This window comes from Capra hircus, chromosome 20, assembly GCF_001704415.2.
Source record: "Capra hircus breed San Clemente chromosome 20, ASM170441v1, whole genome shotgun sequence".
NCBI classification, from domain to species: domain Eukaryota; kingdom Metazoa; phylum Chordata; class Mammalia; order Artiodactyla; family Bovidae; genus Capra; species Capra hircus.
In genome coordinates, this window is record NC_030827.1 from 53,289,365 (window position 1) to 53,315,559 (window position 26,195).

The window sequence follows — 26,195 nt, forward strand, 5'->3', positions numbered from 1 at the left end:
CAGTACTTGCTATATGATACTCTGTATGCATTTTCTGAATGAATCTCTTTATGCACACATGAACACTTACATATTTGCATTTGTGTATATGCATATGTGGCCTTCCCAGGTAGCATAGTGATAAAGAATCCTCCTGCCAGTGCAGGAGATATAGGTTTGATTCCTGGGTCAGGAAGATCTCTTGAAAAAGGAAATGATAAACCACTCCAGTATTCTTGCCTGAAAATCCCATGGACAAAGGAGCCCAGCAGGCTAGAGCCTATGGGGTCACAAACTGTTGAATGCATTTAGGGACTAAATAACAACAATAAAACTATACATATGTGTGTATGTATACATCTATTATATTTATATATAAACACAAAGTTTTAAATGTATATAAATTTATAAACATGTACATGCATGTGGGCTCACTGACGAAGTCATGTCTGACTCTTGCAGCCCCATGCAATGTGTTCCGTATGGTATCAGGGCACTCATACAAGCACTTAAGTTTCTCAGACATGATGGTGGTGGTCTACTCACTAAGTCACATCTGGCTCTCACAACCCCGCACAATTGTAACCCACCAGACTCCTCTGTCCATGGGATTTTCCATGCAAGAACACTGGCGTGGGTTGCCATTTCCTTGTCCAAGGGATGTTCCCAACACAGGGATTGAATCCATGTCTCCTACACTGGCAGCTGGATTCTTTACCACTGATTCATCTGGGAAGTCCATAAGCATGTACACACAGACATTTTTTTGGCTAAATGTGAGAAGTATAGAAATTCATATTGAACTCAATTTTCTGAATGTCTTCCAATCATTAAAACAATTTAAGTCCATTATATTCTTAATTAGCAATAGCATACTAGGAGAATGGATATGGTCAGAAAGTTATGAGAAGAATATAAAGAAGCAGCCAATAAATATTCTAGTAATCACACAAATAGAAATTAAAACAATGATATAATTTAAGCCACTGAGTAAGCAAATTGAAAAAGAGATGTTCTTGCTCAAGAGTAGTGAGGAACAAATTAATCTTTTACTCTTCTTAATGGTTCTTGGGAGCAATAACATTATCATGTGTTTTAAGAAATATTCACAAAATGTGCTTAGTAGTTCTATGTGCAGATGTCTATTCAATTGCCTTAGTCAGAGACCCAAGGAAAGAAACATTCATAGAAGCATAATTTGTAATATGGCAAACTTGGAAACAGCATCAATCTTCAATGACCAAAAGAAGGTTAAATATAGTATATTAAATGTTTGCTTTGTAATATAACACTGGTATTTTATTGAAAATATTTAATAAGGCTTTTTAATTAGAAAATTCTGGAATATTAAAATTTAAAAGATAAGATATATGCATCAATTTTTGAAGTGTCTCATGAGGTACTCTTAGGGAAAACATTGATAATAGTAAGTTTAAGAGGTAGCCGAACTAAATTACTTTACTGAATCCCTGAAACTAACATGATATAAATCAACTATAACTTGAATAAAGAAAGAGTGTATACCGCTGTTATGTCTGGGATGGTTACAAATGGACATTAGCAAATTAAATACACTTCTGAAAAGATCAGAGATTGGTTAATGATAAGTTCTGATTAATTGAAATTTAAATAACTCTTGTTTTTATAAATTGAGATTATAGAATGATTTTTAAGTGTGTGTCCCTTTTCTGGCATTGTAAACAGTATATGCTGTTCAGTTCAGTTCAGTCGCTCAGTCGTGTCCGACTCTTTGTGACCCCATGAATCACAGCACGCCAGGCCTCCCTGTCCATCACCAACTCCCAGAGTTCACTCAGACTCACGTGCATCGAGTCAGTGATGCCATCCAGCCATCTCATCCTCTGTCTTCCCCTTCTCCTCCTGCCCCTAATCTCTCCCAGCATCACAGTCTTTTCCAATGAGTCAACTCTTCGCATGAGGTGGCCAAAGTACTGAAGTTTCAGCTTTAGCATCATTCCTTCCAAAGAAATCCCAGGGCTGATCTCCTTCAGAATGGACTTGTTGGATCTCCTTGCAGTCCAAGGTACTCTCAAGAGTCTTCTCCAACACCACAGTTCAAAAGCATCAATTCTTCAGTGCTCAGCCTTCTTCACAGTCCAACTCTCACATCCATACATGACCACAGGAAAAACCATAGCCTTGACTGGATGGACCTTAGTCAGCAAAGTAATGTCTCTGTTTTTCAATATGCTGTGTGGAATATAATGTTTCCTTTATAGTTAAGAATCATACAATAATTTGCGTCACTGAAATGTCAGTTTCCATTCTGTAACAGGAGAGAGGTAAATATTGATACATATGGGAGGTTGAACCAAGTGAGTGAACGTCCCCAGTACTCTTCATGAAAGCTGTATTTTCTCTTAAGAAAAAGTTCTTGGGTAGAGTTTATTTGTGATTTGCCTTTTTCTGCTACAAAATGAAATATAGAAATCAAATACAATGTATTTAATGAACACATTTGAGTATTTATATCTGGGGTTCAACAAACCTTTATTCAAAGCCTTTTATATGCCAGGGACTGTGCTAGACCCTTTTTTTTATTTGTAAAACTCTTTAAGAATTGCAAAAGTTCCATGTAAAAGAAGGGTGGTCTCCAAAGCTACAAGTCAGGTAGCATGTTGAGAGAGTAAAACAAGCTAGTTAAGCAACTGTATATTTACTATGAGTTGTAGATAGTTGGCTTAATCCTAGGTCTCCTATCTCCAATATAGACTTATTTCAATTACTTCAAGCTGCATTTGCATATACGATGTACCAGATGGTCACTCCTAGCTAGCATTCAATTAGGAAACAGATATGCAAACACATAGTGATAAAAGAAGCAAGTTTATATATGTTAGTATGTGCCCAGTTTTAAGTACATTATATATGTGTGTGTGTGTGTGTGTGTGTATGTGTAAAACATATGCATGTGTGTATGTGTGCTCAGTCACTGAGTTGTGTCCAAATCTTTGTGACCCCATGGACTGTAGCCCACCAGGTTCCTCTGTCCGTGAGGTTTTTCCAACAAGAATACTGGATTGGGTTGTTATTTCCTCCTCCAGAAGATCTTCTGGACTCAGGGATGGAACCCATGTTTCCTGCATTGGCAGGCAGCTTGTTTTCCACTGAGCTAGGAGCAAATCTTATGTTACATTATATAACTTATTTATCTTCTGAAGCTTAAGAGATAGGTAACATTATAGGATTTTTATTGAAGAAGAAACAAACCATATATAACTGTATAGCTTCCCAAGTTTGTTTGGTTCCAGATGGTAGCTCAGTTGGGAAAGAATCCATCTGCAATGCAGGAGACCCTGGTTTGATTCCTGGGTCAGGAAGATCCTCTGGAGAAGGGATAGGCTACCCACTCTAGTGTTCTTAGGCTTCCCTAGTGGCTCAGCTGGTAAAGAATCTGCCTGCAATGCAGGAGCGGAGAAGGCAATTGCAACCCACTCCAGTACTCTTGTTTGGGAAATCCCATGGATGGAGGAGCCTGGTAGGCTGCAGTCCATGTAGTATAGAAGAGTTGGACACAACTGAGTGACTTCACTTTCACTTTTCAGTTTCATGCATTAGAGAAAGAAATGGCAACCCACTCCAGTGTTCCTGCCTGGAGAATCCCAGGGATGGGGTAGCCTGGTGGGCTGCCATCTATGGGGTCGCACAGAGTCGGACATGACTGAAGCAACTTAGCAGCAGCAGCAGCAGCAGCAGCAGCAGCAATGCAAGAGACCTGGGTTCATTCCCTGGGTTGGGAAGATCCCTTGGAGAAGGGAAAGGCTACAACTCCAGTATTCTGGTCTGGAGAATTCCATGGAATTCTGTCCATGGGGTTGCAGGGAGTTGAACTCTACTGAACGACTTTCACTTTCACTTTTCTGTGTTCTTAACTACTATGTTGCATTACCTCTAACTGTAACACAATTTGTTAAATGCAATATTTACAGACTTTGAATCATATTTTATGCCTTCAAAAAATGTAGAGTCTTGTCACACCTATTGTAGCAAAATGCTTATGCAGAAAAGGTGACCTTTGTTCCAACCCCTAGAGGATGGATAAAGTAGGGGCAAGGTGAAAGTGTTACTGGCTCAGTCGAGTCTGACTCTTTGCGACCCCATGGACTGTAGCCTGCCAGGCTCCTCAGTTCATTGAATTCTCCAAACAAGAATACTGGAGTGGGTTGTCATTTCCTTCCCCAGGGGATCTTCCTGACCCAGGGATCAAACCTGGGTCTCCCACATCGCAGGCAGAATTTTTACCATCTGAGCCACCAGGGAAGCAGGGAAAAAAAGAAATGAAAACTATCCTAGGGCTGAGGGAGCGAGTAGAGATAGTAGTTCTGTCAACTAAATCAATGTATCATGATACAGCTCACAAAAATAAGGACAACTTAAAAGTACTCAAGTTAGCCAAGCCTTCTTAAAATGCAAAATTCCAGGTACATTCTCAATATTTTAGAGTTAAGGTCCTTACCACCCTCAGATAGAGGCGTTGCTTTTTCTAAGGATACCTGTTTACATTTTTGATGACCATCTCATGCAGTTGATTTCTACTGAAATTATCACCAGTAGAAATCTCTTAAGTCTTATTCACAAGTCTTATTCAAAGAATTGTCTCCACTGCCATATTTTTAATAGACCCCTACATCTGGATCCATATTTGTATTTCTTCCTTGTTAGATTTGAGATAGCATTTAAGTTTTTCAAGACCAATTCTTCATCCAAATGCACTAGCTTCTGGTATAAAATTTCTATGGCTGATGTCAGTGTTCAGACCATTGTTAAAAGCCACAATCTTGTTTAGAGGTAGAATTCTGTGCTTACTACCAGATACTTTCCTCTCACACATTTTCTAAATATGTGATAATGAGGCTTAGCCTGTTGCTACAACAAATAATTGTATTAAAATTTAAATGTACATGGGAAAAAATGGAAGCAGTGAGAGATTTTATTTTCCTGGACTCCAAAATCACTGTGGATGGTGACTGAAGCTATGAAATTAAATGACACTTGCTCCTTGGAAGAAAATCTATGACAAAGTTAGACAGCATATTGAAGAGGAGACATTGCTTTGCTGACAAAGGTCCATATAGTCAAAGCTATGGTTTTTCCAGTAGTCATGTATGGATATGAGAGTGGACCATAAAGAAAGCTGAGCACTAAAGAATCAATACTTTCTAATTGTGCTGGAGAAGATTCTTGAGAGCCCCTTGGACAACAAGGAGATCCAACCAGTCAATCCTAAAGGAAATCAGTCTCAATATTCATTGGAAGGACTGATGCTGAAGCTCCAGTACTGTGTCTACCTGATGTGAAGAGCTGATTCACTGGACAGGATCCTGATGCTGGGCAAGATTGAAGGCAGGGGGAGAAAAGGGTGACAGAGGATGAGATGGTTGAATGGCATCACCAACTCAATGGACATGAGTTTGAGCAAGCTCCAGGAGATTGTGAAGGACAGGGAAGCCTAGTGTGCTGCAGTCCATGTGGTCACAAAGAGTCAGAAATGACATAGCAACTGAACCATGACCATGGCAAAATTCTCCATGTGGGCTTTAATGAAGTAGTGAGAGATGATGATGACATGTAGAGAGATTATGTCATGTGGCTTTCCCCGAGTTCCTGCCTAACATGTCTGTCATAGAGAGCAGTAGGTTATTTTGAAATGAGATGTATGTGAATGTGATAGAGACTCAGGTGACCTAACTGTTTCTTGCCTTACTAGTCTGTTCATTTCTTTATAAGTAACCTTATAACTTGGCCAGGTTTCACATTTGGTTCAGTAATTTCTAATTTGGAGACTCCATGTTCAATCTTCTTTTGCAAGTTGGGAAAATATTTTCTTATCTCTCGTCCTACTGCACTATTTTATTTTTACTGAATTGTCCAAGTTTACTGACATTTTTTCAGATATATTAAAAAAATCTTGGCATATTCTTTGTGTGACCCTTGTGAAAAAAAGTAACTACTTCAAGCTAGGGTCCGCTAGTTAGGATATTTTCACTTATCCTTGAACCCAGTGTCCTTATTCTATCACTTACATAGCAACAAGTATCTATTTTATGGACAACAGACGTATATACTATAGAAATTGAGGTGTTTTACCTTTGTCTTTGTCAGCTTTTAACACTGCCCATGAGATCAAATTACGTTCATTATTTTGATAGTTACATGCACTGAAGAAAACTTTAAAAAGGTGTTTTTATTAATCAAAATATTATTTTGAGTAAGGAAGGCTCTGCTTTTTAAAATTGATTACACATATAGTTAACTTTGAAATATTTTTGATCTCTTTTTAATTTCTCTGCATCAGTATTTCCCCAGTGCTCTGCAATTTATAATCTGAATGAATAAAGGTTAACTTTATTAGGTCATCTTTAAGTATATTCGTAGAGGTACTATTTTTTATCAGTGTAAATTTTCTTTTATTCATTTAACAAAAATATGTAATACACTATTAGTCACCTAAGCACATAAAATAAATAGCTGCAAAGAAATCCTGTATTGCTTCATGTTTTACCAGCTGTTTTTCTTTACACAGAAATCTGATCACTTTGTCGTTATTATTGTAATTTCAATAATCATTTCAATTAAAATTCAATCATAGCACCATGTTTGTGTAGTTAATTGTTCTAAGCACTGAATTATAGCAAGGGATATTTATACATTTCATTTACATTCCTTCTTTCTTTATGTTTGAAAACATCGCACAGCCTCCTGAATTTCCAGGGTAAAACTAAACATGAGATGGCATCTAAAGAGACAATTTCCTGAGTCTGGCTCTCAGAGAACCACGACAGTTTAGCATTACAATGTTATCTTTTGAGTTCCTCTAGTCTGGCTAGCATCAATCTCATGTTAGATGCTTCCCTGTCACTAGTGAAAGTGATTCTTATAACTCTCCCAACGTGACATAAGTGGGGACTTGGGATCAGAAACGTCCATGCTTTCAGTTTCAGAGATTAACTCTGTAATAAATTCTGCTGACTGATGCATTGTCCAATTTCTTGAAGTTATCTTTGACATAAGGAGGAAATAAGCACCTGCCTACCACCTGGCTTTCCCCTAGCAGCATGTTCCACACAGGTTCATGTACTTTCTGCTTTTTAACTTGAAAGCAGAAGAGATGCACTAAGTGGCTGATGGGCTGGCTTTTCTAGGGCTAGGGAAAGTCAGAGCGAATTCAGAATAGCAAACTTCAGAAGCCATTTCAATCCCTTGTACGTTTCATCATTGGGTTTGTGGAGAGTCTGCCTGAAGCCTTTAATCTGAGTGCTGTCTCATATATATAAATCCTCCCTCGGGGAATGGGTTCTTTTCCTAGAAATATTTTGTATTTTTTGGTGAAACTCACAGATCCTTCTCCATGTCTTCCCACTCAGGACCAAGTACCTGTTGGCTTCCATTGTGGCTGTTCACTCAATGTGATTCTTATGATCTTATCCAGGGAAACCACCAAGGAAGACTAACAAAAACACATCAGTTTCAAGTGTGTCCCTAGGATGCTCAATGCTGATGTCTTAGGAAAAGCTTTTGTAGCAAACTGATAACAGTCTATTGTATTCAACTGAAGGTAGCCAAAGGCTTCCTAGATGGCTCAGTGTTAAAAAAAAAAAAAAAATCTGCAATGTAGAAGCTGCAGGAAATAGGGGTTCAATCCCTGAGTCAGGAAGATCTCCTGGAGGAGGAAATGGCAACCTGCTCCAGTATTCTTGTCTGAAAAATCCCATGGACAGAGGAGCCTGGCGAGCTACAGTCCATGGGGTTGCAAAGAGTTGGATATGACCAAGCACGGATGCAGCCAAATAAAAGAGTTAGACATTCTCTAGAGATTGTCATGTGGAATTTTTAAATTAAACTACATGACCCCACACAGCCCAAAAGTTCATCTTTGTATCCTATTTATCTTTCATAACTATTCCTTTCTTTGTCCTCCCAGGCCTTCATCAACACAGGAAGATTTGAAATGGATTCTTTTCAATAACCACAAATGAACACAATTTTCTGTCTATGCCAGGGAAATCTCATTTAAATCAGAAACTGCATGAGAGAGAATATACAAAACATAATACAACATTGGCTCATTATTTCGGATGCTATTGTTTCCATACAACTTTTCCCTGAGAGTTTAGATTTTTGGAGTTTCTCAAATTCTAATTGACTCCTAACATCTTCCTTAGGCTCAACAATGCACTGAAATGTGCAGTTTTTTCACAATTAGAGATAATCCAATCCGAGTGCTGCTTTCACGGTTTCTGTTGGTTTGTTTAATTGTACCCAAGCCCCAAAACAAATTAAATCCCTGCACATTCCACATCAGTCAAGCCAAATAAAGGTAGCCAAATATAACACTAGTTGATTCAAAACATCCTCTCTTTAAATTGCACACATATTTTACTTCCCTAGTGGTCCAGTGGTTTAGACTCTGTGTCTCGACTGCAGTGGGCTTAGGTTCCATTCCTGGTCTGGGAACTAAGATCCCACATGCTGCATAGGAGTGCCAAAATGTAATAAATAAATAATAAAATAAAATTGCACAGATTTTATTTAATCTTTGTAGAGATCCTCTGAAGTGAGCATTTTTCTCCAGATTTTAAAGAGAAACTGCCGTAGTCTCAGAGAATTGAAACAGCTTAGACAGATTCTGACATACCTAACAGTCTGAGACACAATTTGAATCCACATTTTCAGACCTGTAGAGGGCCTGTTCCCTCTAGCACATATCTAGCTTGGGAGCATTTGTAGTATCAGCTAACCAGAGCAAATAATGCTGTTCTCTTTGTGGCTGGAATTACTGAGGGTCTTGTGTAATTCTGAATGAATGTATCTGCCAAATGATCCCTCCATTTAGATAAACTCCTACACTTATTTACTACACGGCTTTAAATGGGGCTGCTTGATGTTCTTAATGAGTGAGTGTGGGTGACTTTGTGTTGGAAGAAAGGGCTGAAATCATTTCCCATCAACTGCGAACATAGCCAATCAGGCCTGAAATCCTTGTTATCAAAAGCTATGTACATTACAAATCATTTACATTTATTCTGGAGTAATGGGAGGTGAGAAGTTGTGTGTGTGTGTTTCCTGGCACAAGCAAGGAGAGTAGGAAAGGCATTGCGGTTCCTATTCGTCTTCACAGATAAACTGCTGACCTCCAAGGGAAAGCTCTCGCTCATATGAACCCTCCACGCCTTGGGTAGTTTGGGGTAAGGCGTTAAAGGGCATCACTCAAGCTCAATCTCACGGCTACCACCGGACTAGGGATCACCGATGAACGAGCCAGCAGTTGAATGTTTAGCAGGCTGTGACGACTTTGCACGGAAATAGGAGAATTTATTACCAGCCTGCCACGTCCGTGCCTGCCCTGCCCGCTTTTGCTCTCGCTCCCTCCCAATGTCTACTCCCACTCGATCTGACAGTCAAACCCCTTCTTGTCCCGCACTTCCCCTCCCCCGCGGAGAACTGAGGGTCTAAACTGTCACGGAGTCCTGGCCGTCATTTTTCAAGAGCAGTAGGACTAAAGCTGATGCCGCCGGTCCAGGATATTTTAAAAAATATATATATATTAACTATTTCATGAATGGCGCTGCTTTCCGCACGACCTTGCTACGAGGGGGCTGAAGGGTGTCCGATCTGTGTGCTGTGGAATTTCTGCAGCCCCCAAAGTATGCACGATGGGAGGCAAAGAAAAAAAAAAGGAAAAGAAAAAGGAGGCAGAGGGAAAGGCAGCGGTCGCGAGAGCCTGGGAGGAGAGGAAGGAGGAGAGACTGGGAAGCGGAGCATCAGGCGGACAGGCTGTGCCAGCCAATCAGAGACGCGCTCGGGAGCTGCAGCCGCGGAGCCGCGGAGCCTGGCTCGCAGGAGCGCGGAGCCAGCCCGGGGCTCTCCGAGGACCAGCGCGGCGAGCGCGAGCACCGGCAAAGTCCCCTCTATGATGCTCGTAAATTAAGTTCCTTTCCACCACTTAGGGCAAAGTCAACCAAGGTAAGGCTTCCGTGAATGACACTTTACCATGGAGTGACATTAAGATTTTTGTGCAGTGGGGCTGAGTCCAAACAATATTTGGTGAAATCTTCCTCTCCGGGTTGCTTTCACAGGATCTGCCACGAATGGGAAAGTTGGAGATGATGCTTCCTGAGCCTTAGCGCTAGTATGCATTTGAAAAAAAAAAAAAAAAAACACAATTTTTTCTCCCTTAACCAGGAGCGTTGCCATAAAGCCTATGGGATGTGAGTGGGATAACCCAGCTGGGTCTGTGTTTATGTTTATCTGTGGATGATGTGCTGTTATCTGTCTTGCCCCTGAAGAAGTTGGAAGGATACTCCGCAGGGCGCATTTGAATCGTGATGACATTAGAATAAGCTGTCATTTATGTCTGTCTGTAAATGTGAGGGAAAGCATTGTCAGAACAGAAACGGGGACGTTGAAATTGAAATTTCCGTAGTGCTTCTTAATTATTGCCTTTCCAGTATCCTCTGAAATTACACAATATCTAAGCACTGAAGCTGCAGCAGGGCAAGGCTCATTTTCTCTTTTCTCTCTTTCTTTCTTCCCCACCCCCCCCCCCCATGAAATGCTTATTAAGGCTTAAGATGAAACTTTTTTCTTCTTTTAAAGGGCACTATAAATGATGCATGAAAAGGAATTAGGTAGGCTCCTGCGCTCAGCAAAACTCTTTATTTAGTACATGCCCTTTTGTTTGTTAACTCATTTCTTAACTTCCTGAACCTGACTTGTTTGAGTTTGGAAATAATTATTTCGTCTTAATGTTCACATCTTAAAAACAAGGTAAAATTATGCCTTATGCACGTTTGCATGAGTGTGTATGTGTGGTGCGTGCAGATGTGGAACTAGGAAGATCAGTCATGTAACAGGTGAAGGATAAAATTGTATTGGCTAATTATTGAAGTATTTCCTTATATCCATGCCTGCTGTATTTAAAGAACTTTCAGATTAATCAAGAGTACATCTCCTTGCTATTTCTCTGCTAAAAATGTAGAAATACTAAAGTGAAAATCTTAGCTAAAATTATTCTGGTTTTTGGTTTGCTCAGGTGATGGCATCACTGCTTCGAGCTGAGAGAGACAGATCACAGAAAGATTTTATTATGCAGCCAAAAAAAAAAAAAAAAGAAAAACGCTATAGGCTCTGACTATGTTTTGGAACCTTTATTTTCCACTCTGGAATCACCCACAGATTTTTCAAAGCAGGGGGCTTTCCTTATGCAGTAATTGTCTGCCTCTGTTTCATTGGACTTGTCTTATCAGAGAAAATACATAATTCTGAATCAAGAGTTAGAGGTACAGACTAGATCTTGTATGTATCTTGTTGAGAGGAGAGAGGCAGGATGTGATGTTGGTAGAGAATTAGTTCTATAGTCTAATGCTCTGGTTCAGGAACCAATCACCACTGGTTTCTTTCAAGCCTCATGTTATAGGTTAAATTTCAGACTTCCTGAAGATAAATTAACCTAGTACAGCTCAACCCATTTCTTCAGTTAATAAGGCATTCATTTAATGGACCTTGTTAGAGGAATATGCCGTAAAACATAATGATGATGCTTTTTTACAGAGGTAGCTAACTTAAAGGGGAGGAAAACATAAAATGATACCAATGGCCGAGTTTGATTTTCTACGTTGACAACGATGGGAGGTAGAAAAATGAGAATTTGCTATTTTAGATGCAACAAGAATGCCCACTTAAAGATAACCCAGTAGCAAAGGGAATATAATTGCAGAGGAAAGGTAGCTAACAGGAAACTCTAGCTGTAACTCTATCCAGGGAATGTTAAAAGTAATTAGCTACAACAACTGTAAGCATGATTGATAGCCACCAGTGCTTGATCAAAGTCTATACATAAAGCATATTGGAAATTATTATTTCTTCTGATGTGCTGTTTGTTTGGATGGATAAATTGGAAGCATGAGAATGAATGAATCACTTGGTTCAAGTTTATAAATTCTTTATGTGAAGGGTGTTATATATAGTAAATATAAAATACTATTCATTTGGCTTTTATAAACATTGTTCTTATGCTTTTGTTGATTTTATGGTCTGTAAAATATAAACCACGTGTTCACAAGTTTGTGTGCCCACTTGTTGTGTATTTGACTTGCTGATTAGAAGACTGAGGTATACCTTCTATTATGCAACCTGATATAACTGTCTTTTAGAATCTAAACGTGCATGTACACTTCAGCAGAACTAGGAGAGCACATTGAACTTACTGACCTGGAAAAATTTACTAATCTCAAGTGCATGTATCTGATCCAGTGTAGTTGAGTAAAAAGTGAGAGAAGGAGATTGAGAGATTTAAGATAGAGCCTGTGTAAGGTGTCCTTTCTCTTAAAAAAATAAATAAATAAATAGAGGACTTTTGACTCCTTGGTTTGCTTAATTATGTGCCTTTCTTGTAGTTGTATCACCCATGTCTATGAGAGCTTCTTAACCCTGGTGCTATTGATATTTGAGGCTATGCAATTTTAGGATGGAAGAGTTTTCTGGTGTATTGTAGAATGCCTAGTAGTATCTCTGTTTTCTAGCCACTAGATGCCAGTAGCAGCACCCCCAGATTGTTTGCCAGTAGCAGCACCCCCAAACTGTGGCAACCAAAAATATCTCAAGAAGTTGCCCTGGAGTAGGGGCAAAGCTACACTCCTCTTCCATTGGAATTGTCAGTTTATATGTTCTAGAATGTTCCTTCTTCTCTTGCTTTGAACAAATTTCAGCTCTGTTTTGTTGGGTCCCTAACAGAAAACTGTGGAAGAGCTTATCAGTATTATTATTTATTTTCTGTGAACTGAGTATCTAGGTTGTATTCTCTGTCATATGCTAACATTTGTGGGAATAGGAAGAAATAAAAGAAGGAGAAAAGGAAGTAGATATTGAGTTTAAAGACACATTTCATTTAAATTCACTTCTTTTAGATGAGTATTTTGAATATGTTTATGCTGGGCTGTCAGGAGGGGGCTTTTACCCTAGTAAGTCCATGTGCTTCGAGTAGTTTATAATGCTCAAAGATCTGGAAGTAAAAGGAAAGCATTTTGGTTTGAAGAACATAGGCCTTCACTGGTAGTGGTATACATTTAACATGATGGAAAGAAGTGCCAGGCATGATGATCTGAAGACATGGCAGAGATTGGATCCTGGCATGGATTACTCATGTCACATGTCCCCTGCATAGAGGCCATTTTTCCTCATCTACAAAAGGGTATACGAATAGGCATGGGAACTAAATAATACCAAGTATCAAACTGGGTTGTAATTTATGAAGGTGTGCATCAATGTTGGTAAATTATCATCCTTTCACTTTCTTCTCTGATGTATTTGTTGAACACTGACTCAGCACACTAAATATTCCAGCTATTCTAGAGGAGTTAAAAATCATCTGTAAGAAATGGTGGTATTAGCTCTTAGAATTTTTTTTTTTCATGGATGAAATAGAACATCTCCATTTTGAAATATGTAACTTATATTATAGATAAACTCTCAGTTTCCTCTCTTATTTACAGGGCTTCCCTGGTGGCTCAGGTGGTAAAGAATCTGCTTGCAGTGCAGGAGTCTGGGTTTGTTCCGTGGGTGGGGAAGATCCCCTGGAGAAAGGAATGGCAACCCACTCCAGTAATCTTGCTTGGAGAATTCCATAGACAAAGAAGCCTGGCGGGCTACAGTCCATGGGTTCTCAAAGAGTCGGACAAGCACTTTCCCCAAATAATCCACATTTATAATTTGTTAAAAAAATACAGAAATGTAAAAACATAGAATATACCTTGAAATCCACTCTTCAATGATACTGTTATTACCAGTTTGAAATATATTTTTAAGTGATTTTTAAATGAATAGATTAACATAATGTCTACATGTAATTAAGACATTAATATAGATTTAAAGTTAAGAGGGTAGTTGTGGAGAGATGCACACATTCATATAAGAACATGTACAAAAATATATGTTTAGATAAAATAAACACAGTTTATATAATTCCCAACTAATTTTATAGCCTGTCTCTTACATGTGAGTATATAGAGAATTCATAAGTATTTAACAAGAGTACCATTATGTACAGATCTGATGTTTAAGTCTAGTTCAGTGTTAGGCACACACATGTGTGTACAGCTTTCTTGTCTCATTAAGTTGGGAGAATTTCAGACTTGTTGATGTTCCTGCCATATTGATTTTTATTCATTGTGACTATTGCATATTATGGCATAGATGTAGTATCATTCATTTCAGCAATGAGCTATTAAATATTTTTAAGAGAAGAATAAAGAGAGAGCCAACACAAATTAAATAATTTGGTATTGCTATCCTGCTGATAGTGAGTTTTTGACTTTTATGTTTAGTACATCTTCTAAGAACAGACTTCAGGGGAATTAAGTGGACAGCGGGGAAGTGTTGGAGCAGGGATTAATAGAAGAGGAACATTTGGTTTTTTGTACTGTCACATGCCCAGGCGTCGCTTCTATACATATCAGGAAATATTCTGATATGTAAACTTCTACACTGGTAGGCTATATCAATTTACGAAACTTGTTTATAATCTAAGAATAAAATGAACAAAACTTGATCCATAAAAGTACTTGACTGAAATGTTTGAAAACGAAAATATTTCACTTATCTGAGCTCCCCAGGACTGTATTATTTACTATTTTATTTGTACTGCATGGAATATGATAGATGAATTGATATTAAAATGAATTTGGGCTTTGCAAATGCCTCTCCTGAAAAGAGGAATTCAACTGTGTAGCTGATTCACTCATTTTATGTATAGCTGATCATAAGGATCTTCAAACAGATATTTATTATCATATTTTGGCCTTCATTTTATAGTAATAGCTGATTCCATATAGTAAAATGGAATCAAATTTGAGCTTTTTTTGTGTGTGCAGATTTTATGTATAGCTGATCATAAGGATCTTCAAATAGATATTTATTGTCACATTTTGGCCTTTAGGATTAGTATATGGCTTGTATGTCATTATGTACAATCCCAGGTGACTGGAAATTTCACTTGATCTAATAATTTCAGTCTACCCGATGCCAACAGTATTTTAAATAAAAATATCTAGATGGTACTAGTGGTAAAGAACTTACCTTCCGATGTAGGAGATGTAAGAGATGCAGATTCAATTGCAGGGTCAGAAAGATCCTCTAGAGCAGGAAATGGCAACCCACTTAAGTATTCATGTCTGAAAATCCCATGGACAGAGGAGCCTAGCAGGTTATGGTCCGTAGGGTCACAAAGAGTCAGACACGGTGGAAACAAATTAGTACATGAAGGTTAAACTCACAGCTATCCATGGGATTTAAAAGAAGACAGGATGCCATTTTAACCTATTGAATCATCATATTACAAAAATTTTTGAACACAGTGCTGGCAAGCATATGATAAAAACTTTTCTTTATAGTTATTCTTAGTGTAAGTGAAGATTATACAATGGTCTTGAAAACAATTTGGAATCCTTTGACAGTGAAAGGAAAATGCAGATTCTCTTGCATGCACCTTCCTGGGAGCAAATGAACCAAATGAACCAAACTATCCCCAGTGAACCAAACTCCCCAAATGAAAAAATCCGTCAAGAGGTTAAAAGTAATTTAAGAATGTGAATACATCTAAATAATGATTTGTTTATGGAAACTCACATAATATTAAACTAGATACAAAATTTTATGCACATCCTGATTTTTAAAGGGATTTCAAAAAAATCTATTTAGTTAGATACTGTATTAAGACAGTAATGTATATCCCTTTGACTTTTCTTTATTGTTTATATTATCTATATTTTAAAAATTATATGTTATTAGTGCCTGCAGCTGCAATGCACAATATAATTTGAACAAACCATGAAAACATAAAGGCTATTTTGGTTGCATGTAGTTGTGTTGATTTTTCTTATAGCATCTGCTTTTATTGGCTGAGTGAAACAATTTAACTTAACCATAGAGTTGAGAAAGCCTTGTAGTACTGATTGAAAACTAAACCATTTCTGAATGTCTGTTTAATAGGATTTTCAGTTCTGATGACTGGAATACTGTTTTCTTAAAGGTTTACCATATCTTTAAAGCAAAAAAAAAAAAAAAGCTCAAATTTGATTCCATTTTTGCTATATTAAATTTATTTGTGGAGATTATATTCTATTTGAGAAGAGAGATGGTAAACAGGGGAACTTATATTTTATATTACTTGTGGAACATGATTATTGTTAAGGGGAAAGAGGGAAGTGGAATGAGGAATAAAATTTTTGAAGAGATGAGTGAGTAGTAGTTTGATATTTTAGCTGTAATGGCTAGGAATCCCTTCCTTACTGAGAAGGTAACTTTGAATAAAGCCTTGGAAGAAGTAGTTGTTGTTCATTCGCTAAGTCATGTCTGACTCTTTGCGACCCCAAGGACTGCAGCATACCAGGCTTCCCTGTCCTTCACTATCTCCCGCAGTTTGCTCAAACTTGTGTTCATTGAGTCAGTGATGCCATCCAACCATCTCATCTTCTGTCACCTCCTTCTCCTCCTGCACTCAGTCTTTCCCAGCATCAGGGTCTTTTCCAGTGAGTGAGCTTTTTGCATCAGGTGGCCAAAGGATTGGAGCTTCAGCTTCAGCCTCAGTCCTTCCAATGAATATTCAGGGTTGACTTCCTGTAGGATTGACTGTTTTGATCTCCTCACTGTCCAAGGGACTCTCAAGAGTCTTCTCCAATACCACAATTCTGAAAGCATCAATTTTTTCAGGCCTCAGCTTTTTTTATGGTCCAGCTCTCATACGAATATGAACAAACCATATTCTAGGGAGGGTGAGAAGCAAAAAAACAGAAGTCCTGGAACAGGAACCTGCCTGACCCATTGCCAGAATAGCAAAAAGGCCAGCATAACAGGAGGGAAGGCACAGAAATGGAGCAGAGGAGGAGATTTTGGTCAGAGAGATGGGAAACCAGAACTTATGCGTAAATCCTGTGGATTGGTCTAAGTTCCTAGGATTTTTCCTGGGAGATTTGGCTGGCATTAAGTATCCCCGATCAGAAAAGTAACATGATCTGATGACTTTATTGCATTGTTTGGCAAATAAGGATTAAAAATGAGGATGGAATTAAGGTTACTCATCAGCTGCATTTCAGGAAGAAACTGACTACTGTGTTGGAGTCAGACTACAAGGGAGCAGGACAGAAATAGGGCAGTTATGGAGCTATTTCAGTCATTGGAAGAGAGAAGATGATGACTTGCAGCAGAGTGGAAACGGTAGAGGTCAAGAGGAGAGGAGAGGCGAGGTTGGATTCCAGATTTACCTTGAAATTAAAACTGATGGGACTTGATATTATATAAGATGTGGAGGTGGACAGTGAGCATAAATTTGATTTGCTATATCCTGAGCTAAAAGGAGGCTGGAGTTGTCTCTTAAGAAGGAAAAGAATGGGCGGAACAGATTTTTGTGGAGGAAGGAGGGCAGACAGCAGATAGGAAGAGCTGAGTTTTATACATTTTTAGGTTGAAATGCACAAGTGGATATGTCCTGGAGTCAGTTGATTACACTGGTGTGGAGTTCAGAGAAGAGCTATCTCCTCAGGTAGGAAATCAAGAATCATGAGCCCACTGACTTCATTTAAAGTGGAAAGACTAAACGTGGATAAAAAGATGAAAAATGCACAGACCAGGAGGTGGAGCACCCCACACCGATAGTTTGGAGAAATGAAGAAAACGCGACACAAGTATTTGAGAACCAGTAGCTGGAGATGAAAGAAGAGAGTCCCATGTGTAAAGGGTCTTGAAATCCAGAAGATGTACTTCAAGGAAGAGACTGTCTTGGAAGACATATTAAATTATTAAATATAAACTTCCAGGCACATGTAGGCACAAATCTAACTTTTTCATTGGGATAGTTTTATTTTAGACATAAAGAATTCATTTTCTTAATGAAAAAAAAATTTTTTCTTTGAAAGACCTTATTCATTATAGTTGTTTACTTTTTTCAAAGTTATCTATTTATAGGAGTCATTTTAGGTTCAATGTGAACCTGATGTTAGAAACAGCTGGAAAAAGTTTCTTGGTGTCACAAAAGCAGATATTGACACAAATTTATTGGTTTAATTACCTGTGGATTTTATTCATCAATATAGTCCTTCTAATATTTTTATTAGCCTTACTTAATTTGGGGCTTCCCTTGTGGCTTAGCTGGTAAAGAGTCCACCTGCAATGTGGGAGACCTAGGTTAATCCCTGGGTTGGGAAGTTCCCCTGGAGAAGGGAGCAGCCACCCACTCCAGTATTCTGGCCTGGAGAATTCCATGGACTGTGTCGTCCATGGAGTCGCAGAGTCGGACACAACTGAGCGACTTTCACTTGACTTAATTGTGATATTAGAGTTGCTTTCTTTCAGGACCTGATAAATTTGCAACATAAAATGTATCTCATTTATTGATAACTAGAAATGTTACTTCTTGAAAACTCAGATTATTCTAAATTGCAATACAAAAGAATAGATATGAAGGGTTTCCTATAGCTGATATTCCAATTAAGAAACTGTGTTTTTACATTGCCATCTTACTAGTAATATATTTCCAGCCTTTGAAGCGTGGGAGAAATGTATTAAGAACTAAGATATAAATCTTTGGTTTCAGCTGCCGGTATGAGGTAACTATAATGTTGTGAAACTGATCTTTAAGCAAAAATGCAGGATGACTATATTAGTAATTATATCAATGATGATGATGCCAATTAAAGCATTCTTTCACATAGCTATTCCAGCACACACACAAACACAGCTTCATGACTTTAGGATCACATTCTGTTTCTTAATCAAACTGATCATTTGTTTAGATTAACTAGCACTTTATCAACCAAGTTCCACTTAGAATGTTTATGATCTCAGCTAAATTAAGTGAGGTAGCTTCTGAAACCCTGAATACACTTTGGAAGGGCTGATGCTGAAACTGAAGGTCCAATACTCTGGCCACCTAATGCAAACAGCTGATTCATTGGAAAAGACCCTGATGCTGGGAAAGATTGAAGGCAGTAGGAGAAGGGGATGACAGAAGATGAGATGGTTGGATGGCATCACAGATTCAATGGACATGAACTTGGGTAATCTCCAGGAGATGGTGAGGGACAGGAACGTCTGGGGTCCTCCAGTCATGGGGGTCACCAAAGAGGTCAGAACCAGGGAACTTTGGAATGACTGGAACAACCAAATAACTTCCTGCAACAGTTTTTATAAGAGAATTTTGGCCAACCAATGGCATGGGAATAGTTTAAATGATGTGTAAGGACGGTATGTGGCTACACTGAAGGTTAATGTGATGATAGAACAATGGTCGCCCAAAAGTGAAGGTCCTAATTCCTGGAATCTGTGTGTATGCTATGACATCTCAAAGGAGGATGAAGTGTACAGATGAAATTAGGATGGACAATTAAACTATGCTAAAATAAGGAGATAATCTTGGTTTATCAGGATCAGGTAGGCCCAATGTCATCCTAAAAGAATGTAAAAGAGAAAGACATAGGCAGACAGGAGGTCAGAATGACAACATGTGAAAAGGAATCAATCTGATATTGCTCGTTGGAACATGGAGAAGGAAGACCAAGTATAGAGTGATTTGGGAACTGTCTAGAAACTGGAAAGCACAAGGATTCTCCTTTACAGACTCTGGAGAGGAATGCAGCCACGTTGAAACCTTAATTTTAGCTTGATTGTGGCTCATTTCAGACTCCTGACCTGACCTTTATCAGACTTCTGACCTATAGAACTGTAAGATAGTAACTTTCTAGTTAGAAGCCAATAAATTGGTGCTACTTTGTTATAGAACCAGTAGGAAATGAATACAGCTAGTCCTAGAAGGGATATTAAGTTGTGCCTTTTGTAAATGACATGCAAATGTCATGCAAATTTTTCTGAGAATAAAGATATATAATATTATTGAATATATAATATTAATAATATTAATTTGAGATTAGTATACTGTCCAACATTAAACTAATTATATGGTCATGAAATCGAACCTGAAGTATGTTTCTTAAAACAAATTTTAAGCCTGAAAATTCTTAATGCAAGAAATAATATATCCAACTAAGTATATACTTTCTTGTCCCCAGTAAGTATGTTGTGCTTCTGTTAATGTGAGTTTATTGGACTTTGGATTCCTGTGTCCAGATATGGTTTTAAAAGTATTGCCCAGCACCCAGTGCAAACACCAATGTACAAATATAGTAAAATGTAGACTCTACAGCAAGATAAACAAATGACCATCTCCCATTTTTAGTTTTGCAGTATGGGAAATATTTACTAAACTTTTTAGCAATTAAAAAAAGGCAAAGTTATTTAAGGTAGAACGTTCTATAGCTTAGAAGGTAAAAGATATAATATGGTACAATTAACAAAGATGGATTTAAAATGAAAACGAAAATGAAACCTGTGGTCTTCTGACCTAGATACTTTTTAAGTAAGTGGATGTTGCTTACCTTTTTCAGAACTGTTATACAGGGAAAAAGTACCTTCCCAATTTGAATGGCTCTTTCTCATATTTAAAGCATAGCATTTATATAAATGTCCATAGAATACTGTTAAACAAATTTCAAATATATAGAAAATAAATGAAGTAATGCAAATCACCTAATAATATTTGGTGGATTACAATCTTATTTCCGTCTTTAAAATGTCCATGGATATTGTTTGCTCACATTAGCTTACAGAAGCCCTCTTTAGTATGTGGTTCTAATAGTGGCAGTATGACCCCTTAGGGCTCAGGAGCCATACCAGGGCAGGGGGAGAACCTTAACTCCCGCATTGCAGGTGGATTCTTTACCAGTTGAGCCACCAGGGAAGCCCAAGAATACTGGAGTGGGTAGCTTATCCCTTTTCCAATGTATATTCCCCACCTAGAAATTGAACCAGGGTCTCCTGTATTGCAGCCAGATTCTTTACCAACCGAGCTAGCAAGGAAGCCCCGTATTGCACACCAAGTCTCCCCTAATCTGGGCAGTTGGTGATGTTGGAGCACGGAATAAAAATTGTCCATCTGAGCTTCCAAATTCTGGATCCCAGTTCCCTGATCTGCTCCCAAAAGGCACCCAGAGGAAGGAGCTAATCTGAGTTACATGTCTAGCCCTGTCACCTAATCAGGTGACATTTCCTTTTGTGTCTTTTGTTTCTCTGATTCATTGTATTCATTCTGTTAATTCCTTAAGTGGTGGGTACTCTGCATAACCAATCAAGTAACCAAGATTTATGACCACCGTATTGCTTTCTTCAATCTCTACTCAGCTGATGTATCAAAAAGTTATAATTCTCTATGCATCTATACTTCCTCTATATACCTATAAGACATACACATTGACATATGTACAATACCTTTTTACTTGATAATAGATCATTAAAGGGGCTTCCACAGTGGCTCAAAAGGTAAAGAATCTTCCTGAAAAGCAGGAGACACAGGTTTGATCCCTGGGTTGGGAAGATCCACTAGAGGTGGAAATGGCAACCCACTCCAGTATTTTTGCCTGGAGAATCCCCGTGGACAGAGGAGCCTGGTGGGCTACAGCCCATGAGATCACAAACAGTCGGACATGGCTGAGCAACTAACCCTTAGATCATTAAAATCTCTACAAATCAATCCAACAATCTGATTCTTCCTTGTCTATAGTGTTTGTTTCTCCTTGTTTCAGCTCTGCTTCTTATTTCCTGCCCCATTGCATCCCTTTTGTCAATCTTCAATCTTGTTCCTTCTAATTTGTATCTGTTCCTATATTAATTAACTCAAGCAGTCATAACCAAATTCCTGGACTGTGTGTTTTAAACAACAGAAGATTGTTTCTCTCAATTTTCGAGGCTAGGGAGTCCAAAATCAAGGTGCTAGCCAATTCAATTCCTTGCTGAATGCTTGGTTTACTCTTCCTGACTTATAGACTGCCACTTTCTTGGTGTTTCACTTTTCTAGGGAAGGAGGGAGGGAGGGAAAGGAAGAGAGCAGGTATAAGCTAGCACGTGAGGTCTCTGGTCTCTTCTTACAAGGTCACTACTCCCATCATGAGGTCCTCACTCTCATGAGCTCATTTAAACAGAACTGCCTTCCAAGGGCCCCATCTCTAAATACTTTTTGTTAAGGGTTTGGGCTTCAATTTAAGAGTTTTTGGAGCACACAATTCAGACCACAGAAGCTCCTCCTTCTGTTTCCCTATTTTCAACTATTAACATTATTATATTTCTAAACATTCTACTAGGGATTCACAGGTGACTCAAATAGTAAGGAACCTGCCTCCAATGTGGGAGACCTGGGTTCAATCCCTGTGTCAGGAAGATCCCCTCCAGAAGGAAATGGCGACCCACTCCAGTATTCTTGCCTAGAGAATCCCATGGACAGAGGAGCCCGACAAACAGTCAGATGTGACTGAGCAACTAACACTTCAGTTCAAACATCCTACTTCTTCCCTCTGCAATTCCTGACTCTACCAGTCGCTCCTCAGGTCCCCTACAATTCTCATTCACCTCTTTCTCCAGGTCAGCTTATGTGGCCATTAAAGAATATATCTGAATACGATAGCATTTTCTGAAATTTTCCAGTACCATAGACTTAGTCTACACTCCCCTGAAATGTTTCTGATGGCAGTGTCAACTGGAAAAAAAAAAAAAAAAAGTAGCACAGCCTAAATCCTGAGAGTTAGGTTTTACTTGGTTAGAATTTTAGGACTCAAGCCCAGAAAGCAGCATCTCTATTTCATTTCACAGTAGTCATCACCTGAGTTGGTTATTCAAGGTAGTTTAAAGGTCGTGTCTATTGCAGGACTACTGTGTTCACTCTGTACTATAAATTGATGGAACAAAATATTTTAGAATGTAGAAATTATATAAATGTTTATATGCAGAATAATAGAATAATAGTAGGTTAGCAAAAACATTCATTTGAAAGAAAACCCAAGTGGAAAAACCCAAATGAACTTTCTGGCCAATCCTATATATATATAGGATCTATATATATATATATATAGAGAGAGAGAGAGAGAGAATGAGTTCTTTTTTTCTTAATTATTCTTCCTATAATTATGTAACTGTGATATTTTACCTTTTGCCTTGTCTTTGATATCTCAAGATCATTTTCCCTTGATTTATAGAATACATAAAACTTAAAACCATTTTTTAACAGGATTTGTGCAAGTTTCATTAAGAAAAAATTACTTTGAGCCATTTAGTACTTACTTGGTAATAAAAGGGAACAATTATAAAATGGCAAGAATCAATAGCACATGAATATCCCTGGTTTGAAATTGTTGAAGCATGAGTCACCCTTTCAGATGAAATGCTCCCTCTGACTTTAAAGGCAGCTCATGTGTGACTATGGAGATATGTCACAGTTAGGAGTAGCTGGTTTCTCTGAGAAAGCATCTCATTCCATTTCCAGACCAATGTAAGGAGGATTTCAGGTGTATGCAGAAAGTATTTTTAACACACTGGCAGTTCAGATGGTAAAGAATCTCCTGCAATGCAGGAGACGTGGATTCAATCCCTGGGTTGAGAAAATCCCCTGGAGGAGAGCAAGGTAACCCACTCCAGTATTCTTTCCTGGAGAATACCGACAGACAGAGGAGGCTGGTGGGCTTCAGTCCATGGGTTCGCAAAGAGTCTGACATGACTGAGTGACTAAGCACATTTTAGCACAATTTTGGTATTAGTATTCTGGAAATGTTGACTCTTACTGAGGGTAAAATCCTGGCTTTCAGAAAGAAGTAAACTAGGATACTCTGTTGGCATCGATATATCCATTCTTTTACTGAAAGAAATGCCAAGCATTTAAATGAAAAGGCAACACATTAACTCAATGAAAAGATTAGATTTTTCAAATCAATAAGCTCTACAAGAATAGTTTATTCTTAGCTAATACGTGCTAATGTCTCCATTCACAACAAAACATTCTTTGAAGAAACTTTACTTTCCTAGACATGATATTTACAATAACAGTTGCTTCAAATCAGATTGTGTTTAGTTGTTATTGATTTCTCTGCTTTATCTAAATACTCAACTCAGAGCCTGACCTTCAGACGTTTATCAAAGTACACATTTCTCCTGGAAAATCCACAATTTGCTTTTCTGCATATTAAGTTTTCATCTAATACCAAGGCAGGCTTCCCAGGTGGTCCTGGTGGTAAAGAACCCACCTGCCAATGCAGGAGACACAAGAGAGGTGGGTTCTATCCCTGGGTCAGGAAGATCCCCTGGAGTAGGAAATGGCAACCCATTCTAATATTCTTGCCTGGAAAATTCCATGGACAGAGGAGTCTGATGGGCTACAAGTCCATGAAGCTGCAAAGAGCCAGACACAACTGACTGACTAAGCAGCAGCAGCAATACTAGTACATTTTCTGTAATTAATAAATTATAAGAGAATCAGAAAATAAGTTTTATAAAACATAAGAGTATATTTTGGTAAATATATTTCAGTGACCAAAAAGAACAAATTTAATGTAATTTTCATAGATAAAATGACACTTCAGAGAAATTATCTAATGTATACTTTGAGCTCAGATTTTAATTATTGATGTATTTCAATTATATAATTTACCATTCATAATTTATTTATATGTGCATAGTTGTGTTAACTGGAAATCTTCTCTGAAAGCTCTGGAGGTTGAGCAGATATTTTTAACTTGGTTTCATATAAGAGTAATCTGATGTCACACAACTTCACAAACTTGCCCAACAGAGCAGCCTTTGCAGCCACTGAATCAGAGTGGAGTGTCCCTTCCATCTGTCAGGCCTCTTTACCAACCAGCCTCCATACCCTCCTGACCCTTAGTCTTAGCTGATGGTCTTGCCTTACATTGTACTTCTAGAATTTCTGAAATCTGTGGGACAGTTTTTATCTCATGTCTCTCCCACCAAATCTGTACATGAAATGGCATCTATATTCCAGTCACTTTACTCTGCTGAAATTATAATACTGGAAAAGCCCTGCTATTACCCACACCTTGCTCTCAGGATTCCTTTCCCAGACCCTCCCAACTTCTCCCCTTAATTGACTGCATCATCAAATGATTCCTTCCTGATGGGTCTTCCCATGCATGTGATTCTCATCTTTCAAAAAACATCCCAGGACCCTGCACTCTGCTCAGATGTAACTACTTCAATCATCTCAGCAAATGATACCACCATTTCCACAAATCAGAAGACTGACAGAGCTTCATTACACTTTCCTCATCCCTACCCTTCACATCACTACCAAGTTCTATGGTTTCTTCGCCTAAAACCGGTTTAAAATGTGTGTACTACTTTCGTCTCTGCTGCCACCACACTAGTTCAAGTCAACTTGATCTCGTCTATCTATAGTGGTTTCCTCTGGTCTGCTGGCATCAGCAAATGTCCTTCTCAAATCATTAATTAGATAGCAACTGGCAGGAACTTCTTAGAAATATTAATCAGTAGATGTCATTCTTTGTTTTCAAAATCTTTCAGTGAATCCCAATTTTAAGTATAATAAAAGACTAAACTTTTGCCATGGTCTCTAAAATCCTATGTGATCTCATCCAACCTCTCCTGCCTTGATCCCACCTCTACATCCCAGCTACACATTCACGTGTTTCCCTCCTCAAGTATTCGGAACCTTCTTCATGCGTTTGTGCTCAGTTGCTTTAGTTGTGTCCGACTCTTTCTGACCCCATGGACTGTAGCCTGCCAGGCTCCTCTGTCCATGGGGATTCTCCAGGCAAGAATACTGGAGTGGGTTGCCATTTCCTTCTCCGCTGAGCCTTCTTCAGGACCTTTGAATGTAGTTATTGCTTTTGTATGAAATGTCCTTACCTGATATTTTTCTACCACTCCCTCTTTATCTGTCATGCTTAATCTCATCCTATTGAAAGCAATGCTCTCATCCCTAAAGCAGCTCTCTGTCCTGCCAGCCTATTTTCTCATGCTCTTCAATGATAATATTATGAGTTTGTCTTTTTTTCTCACCTCCAACTGGACTGTAAACCCTGCTTTAATGAGAGAATTTTTTGCTCATTCACCTTTGCATTCCCAGTGTTTAAAATATTGCCTGGCACATAGCCCAGAATATATCCAAGAAAATAGAAGATACATATATTCATAGAGTAAAATTGAAACAAGTTAGACTTATAAAAAGTAAATGGTTTTAAATTTTTAACTGAGATATAACATATAGAGGTAGTATTACACAAGCTATAAGTGTACAGATGTCTGTGTTAGTCACTCAGTCATGTCCAACTCTTTGCAACCCCATGAACGGTAGC

General features: G+C 38.4%; 1 protein-coding gene across 3 annotated transcripts in view; it reads left to right on the top strand.

Moving 5' to 3' along the window:
* CDH18 (cadherin 18) overlaps positions 9,843-26,195 on the top strand; it is a 604,406-nt gene continuing 588,053 nt past the window's right edge. For all 3 annotated transcript variants that reach the window (XM_018065791.1, XM_018065792.1, XM_018065793.1), the window contains exon 1: positions 9,843-9,963. The gene's annotated coding sequence lies outside the window, so the exon portion shown is untranslated. The remainder of the gene's footprint in view (positions 9,964-26,195) is intronic.